We start from the raw sequence: 5860 nt of genomic DNA on the forward strand, positions 1-5860 counted from the left end.
TCAGATGATAGAGAAGTTAACCAATCAGATGTAAGCATGCAAATGAGATGAAAATCATAACCCAAGCACAACCAATCCGGGTGTGAGACACACCTCTCCTAGGCCTATATAAGCAGCACCAGTTCTGGGCTTGGAGTCACTTTGCCTCTGCAATCAAGCTCTCCCAATAAACGTGTGCGGAAGGATCCTGTTGCAGCATCGTACTTGCTGGCCAGTCGGACGCGCACAAGACTCACCCTCAGGATTAGGTTTTAAGCAATGAATCCACTCAAGCATTCCAATATCTCTAAAGCTTAAAATCCTTTCATCAACACTAAACAGAGGTACATCAGGCATTTGCACCACAATTAATCAAATAAACTCAATGGGTCTACATTGATAAACTCAGCCTGATCCAATTTTGTGTTCCATTCACCATTATTTCATACCTTTATAATCTATGGTCATATATATCCCCCAGGTTTCTGCTTAAATTAATTAGCAAACTTATTAAATTCTTTAGTGGTGTGGCACGCCTCCTCATAGGTCATATTTCACCTCTAGGTGATTCCTTAGCCCTGAGTCTAGTTATAGGTCTAGAAACAGTGATAGGTGGTTTCTTAGGGACAAGAGCAGCAGTCTGACGTCTGCTGCTCTTCAGAAGAGAATGAATTAATTCTCTTAGGCAAAGGCAGAGAGGGGAACACTGCAAAGACTACGAATAGAAGTACAAAGGTATCATACTACTGAGCATGGACAGACTATTTCTTTGAACAATGTGACTCATTGGATTCAGAGGATTCAATGCCTTAAACCTGCTTAGGATCCTCCCACATATCATTATCCCAAGTTACAGGAATCCATTCTTTTTCATTAAGTGTATTTGGTGTAACTCCTCACATTCTATGAGGTTGGCAGTTAAATTTGAATTATACCTCAGCTAACTATATAGTGAGGTCTTGGGTTGGGTTCCTGTGATTTGAGCTCTATGGATTCAGGAGAAAAGATTCTCTGCACTGCACACTTAGAAACCTTTAGATTATTTATGTGCATTGATAACTAATAAATTTTATTACTCAGTTTATTTTTTTCTTTTGTACTCTGTCCAAATATGCTATAAGGAACCAGCCAACATCATTATTTTCCCTACTTTTTCACAAACACTTAAAAGTTTCATACAGAGCCCCACCCCCGCCGTCCGTGGTTGACCTGAGCGGTCGCCCTCCTCCGTGATGGCCGCGCAGGTGACGCGGCAGGTCAGCGGGTGTGCAGGCCGGGTCCGAGCCCGGCTGGCTGGGTCACAGAGCGCGGGCAGCCGCTTGATGTTCGGAGCGCTGTTCCAAGAGCGGCGAGCCGTGGTGGTGTTTGTGAGGCATTTCTTGTGTTACGTCTGTAAAGAGTATGTCGAAGATCTGGCCAAAATCCCCAAGAGCGTCCTCCGAGAAGCAGATGTCACCCTCATAGTGATTCGACAGTCATCATACCATCATATTGAGCCTTTCTGCAAACTGACTGGATATTCTCATGAAATCTATGTTGATCCTGAGAGAGAAATTTACAAAAGATTGGGAATGAAAAGACGTGAAGAAATTTCCTCCTCTGGACAGAGCCCCCACATAAAGTCCAACCTGCTCTCGGGAAGCCTTCAGAGCCTGTGGCGGGCAGTCACTGGCCCACTTTTTGATTTCCAAGGAGACCCAGCTCAGCAAGGAGGAACCCTCATTTTAGGTCCAGGTAACAACATCCACTTTGTGCACCGAGACAGGAATAGGTTGGATCACAAACCCATAAACTCTGTTTTACAGCTTGTGGGGGTTCAGCCTGTGAACTTCATGAGCAGACCTACAGTCATCCACGTGTGACTTTACGTAGCATCTTCCACTTGTGAATGGGCCCTTAAGATGTGAACCAAAATGCCAGGCACTATGGCTTCATAGGGCTATGAAACACAGAACTTATGTGCCTATAGAACTACATACATGCTGAGGGACATCAGTTGTCAGAAATGGAACAGACAGTTTAAATTTTATAGCTTCTATAATTTTATACAAAATATATAAAAGTCAAACATTATAAAACTATCATTGTTAATATCATTTTATGATTATCCACTCAATAAAAGATTTTTGGCAACTAAAATATAAGAAGGGGGCGCTAGAAAAATCACTCAGTGGTTAAGAGCACTTGCTTCTCTTGCAGAAGACCCAGGACCCAGGTTTGGTTCCCAAAACCCACATGGTAGCTCTCAATTGTCTGTAACTCCAGTTCCAATGGATCCAACACCTTATAGCCTCCGGTACACATGCATACATATAGGCAAACACTCATACACATAAAACAACAAATCTTTTAAGAAATACATATGTGTGTATAGGGAAGAGAAGCGAAGAAGGGGCCAGATATGATGGCATGGTCTTGTAATCCTAGCCCTGAGAAATGGAGACAGGTCAGGCNTGAGCTATATAGAGAGAGCCTGTCTGAGAAAAAGTCAGGGCAGGTGAGATGGCTCGGTGGATAAGAGCACTGACTGCTCTTCCAAAGGTCCTGAGTTCAAATCCCAGCAACCACATGGTGGCTCGAAACCACCCATAAGATCTGATGCCCTCTTCTGGCGCATCTGAAGACAGCTACAGTGTACTTATGTCTAATAATAAATAATTTTTTTTAAGAAAAGAAAAAGTCAGTTAATTGCAGGGAGGAATACATAAAGGGAAAGAAAAGCAGTTAAGGAAAGTTACTCTGTAAACAGTGCAGCCACAGATGGATATGTACTTTTTTTTTTTTTGTATGCTTGGAGAAAAAATGGCAAATAAACACAGAACAACTTTATGTGTCTGTGGTGAAAGTTTCGGGTTCCCCCCCCCCCTGGTTTTTCGAGACAGGGTTTCTCTGTAGACCAGGCTGGCCTCGAACTCAGAAATCCGCCTGCCTCTGCCTCCCAAGTGCTGGGATTAAAGGCGTGCGCCACGACCGCCCCGCAGTTTTGGTATTTCTGCTTGCTTTCCAAGCTCTTTATTTCCCATGCTCTCTCATAAGCTTGGCTGAGTTGGGGGTGAGTCAGGAAAGACTCTTTAAACATTAAAGTGAAAATGCCTGCCTACATTAAACTTCTTTGGAGGTGCAGGTAATTTCTTGCACAGGGGTTACCTCCCAAGTGAGGATTCATTGAACCTCTTACAGACAGCAGATGTATGCTACCTATTGCCCTAAGCTTGTTTTAGTGAAATAAGTTGAAGGAAATACTTGGTTTGGTTTGATTTGATTTGATTTGATTTGGGGACTGTGCTGGGAATAAAAAAACAAAGTTTTTATGCATGGGAGCACATTCTGTTACCACTGAGCTACATCCCCAGCCCTGGTCATGTTTTAAATATCTAGGACAAAGGGGACCTAGAATATATAAAACTCTAGAATCTTCTAGATTCTTCTAGCAGTGCACATGCATGTGCATGCACACACGCGCGCGCGCACACACACACACACATTCTGCTTTCTAAAAGACAATATTAAGATTTTTGGAAAACCTTTGTAATGAAAAGGTATGCTGTGTGATTGATTGGGTATGTTAGCCCACACTCATGGTCTCAGCACAGGCAGAGGCAGTAAGATGAGGGTAGATACTGAGTTCCAGGCCAGTCTGGGCTATATATCGTGAAACTGTGTCTCAAAAGTAACAAAAAGAAGTGTGCAGCCAAATATGGTGATGCATGAGGAAGCAGAGGCAGGAGGGTCTTGGTGAGTACCAAGACAGCCAAGGGCTACATAGAGAGACGCTGTCTCAAAAACAAAACAATTAAAGACAAATGTGCATTGGGTTAGGTCGTACAATAGTAAACATCTGCATTTTCTCACCCCAGGTCTGTCTTACTTAGAAAACTTTTCATATTTTACCTCTCAAAGACCTTACTTTTGTCCCAGAAATTCTCATGAAATGTATCATAAAATCAAACCACTGGTAATCCTTAGTGACTGTAGTACTACTAGGACCTTATACTTTTATTTAAAACATATTAAGGCACAAAAATGTATTTTAATGTACTTTTTACACACGAGTATATATGGACAGTCACGTTTTTAAATCAATAAAAAAATGAATATTTTCAGAATTTAAAATTAAAAAAAAAAAGTTTCATACAAAGAATTCTTTACACACCATAAGAGGAAAATTGGGATAGGAGCATCAGGTGCATGTATATAAATACGTTCCTTAAATAGTTCATATCATGAATTTTCAATGTTGTCTATAGAATTGAAGGAGTCTTTAGTGACAGTCAGTTCCATCTCATGGAAGAACAAGTTACAGATACCGCTGATCCCACTAGAAAAACTTGTCCTTGCAATTCTGTTTCTATAGAACCTCTCTGTGGATCTGGAAAATGAAGGGCCTCATAGTCACTTCAGTGTTGTGGCTTTCTGAATTGCAACTATGAAAGAAAGGGACATTTCACATGCTGAGCACTAATGGGTGTAAGCTGGCTATAGTTCCTGTCTTTCAAACAAGTCTTGGGAGTGGGCAGTCCTAACATTGACAGAAGCTTGACTAAGGCTTATGTGACAGCTGTTGGCTTTCTGTTTTTGAACTTCATATCTGTGTCCATCACCTGGGTGTGCATTTGAAATCATTCTAGAAGGTGCAACATAAGTTGATCAGCTGCAGAATTTGAGTAATTCTGCCTTACTGGAACTGTAAAGCTTAGAGTTGCAGCTACAAACGTGTCTGCTGGGCCTTGAAGAGCAGCATCATGCTGTGTGCTATCTCCACTCCTCAGTACCTGTGGGGAAGTACATCTTTCTCCCAAGCAACATCTGAGTCTTCCATCTACTGAAATCAACAGAACTGGAGTGCCTTCTACTGACTCACGGAGCAAGCCACAGTTTAGTAATAAGAAGAAAGGAAGTGCTTTGCTCCCTTCAGAATGAGCTCTGTACAAGATGCCCATGAATCTGGAACATTGAGGTTCTAAAGAAGTATCATAGGCTGGGGGACCTAAATATGAACAGAAAAAAAGCTCATGAGTGCCCACTGCTGTGAAAACATGAAAATCTGAGTTGGAGCTGCTCACACTGGAACATAAGGAGTCTTATAGGGAAAATTCAATGAGAAATTCAAGTGGCTGAGATGTCTTCAAGTAAAGGATCTAATTATAAGCAAGGTTGCCCGAGGAACACAGTCTCCTTCTGCTACTTTCAGATCAAGATGTAGAACTCTCAGCTCCTTCAGCACTGTCTGCCCAGGTGCTGCTATGCTTCCTGCCACAATAATCAGACACCAAACCTCTGAAATTGTAAGCCAGCCCCAATTAAATGTTTTCCTTTATAAGAGTTGCCTTGGTCAAAGCTGAAGGAGTTTGCAACCCTATAGGAGGAACAATATGAACTAAGCAGTACCCCCCCCCCGAGCTCCCTGGGACTAAACCACCAATCAAAGAAAACACATTGGGGGCAGGGGGGGGACTCATGTCTCTAGCTGCATATATAGCAGAGGATGGCCTAGTCGGTCATCAATGGAAAGAGAGGCCTTTGGTCTTGTGAAGGTTCTATGCCCCAATATAGGGGAATGCCAGGGCTAAGAAGTGGGAGTGTGTAAATGTACCACGTTTTCTGTATCCATTCCTCTGTTGATGGACATCTGGGTTATTTCCAGCTTCTGGCTATTATAAATAAGGCTGCTATGAACACAGTGGAGCATGTGTCCTCATTACCAGTTGAAACATCTTCTGGATATATGCCCAGAAAAGGAATTGCGGGATCCTCCGGTAGTACTATGTCCAATTTTCTGAGGAACCACCAGACTGATTTCCAGAGTGGTTGTAAGAGCTTGCAATCCCACCAGCAGTGGAAGAGTGTTCTTTCTCCACATCCTTGCCAGCATCTGCTGTCA

At 42.5% G+C, this 5860-nt stretch overlaps 1 pseudogene across 1 annotated transcript; it reads left to right on the forward strand.

Moving 5' to 3' along the window:
• Positions 1-1211: 1211 nt before the first annotated feature.
• Positions 1212-1843, forward strand: LOC110312011 (annotated as a pseudogene). The gene has a single exon (XR_002380018.2). The product of XR_002380018.2 is annotated as a peroxiredoxin-like 2C pseudogene (transcript).
• The last annotated feature ends 4017 nt before the right edge of the window (positions 1844-5860 follow it).

This window comes from Mus caroli, chromosome 16 (genome assembly GCF_900094665.2).
Source record: "Mus caroli chromosome 16, CAROLI_EIJ_v1.1, whole genome shotgun sequence".
NCBI classification, from domain to species: domain Eukaryota; kingdom Metazoa; phylum Chordata; class Mammalia; order Rodentia; family Muridae; genus Mus; species Mus caroli.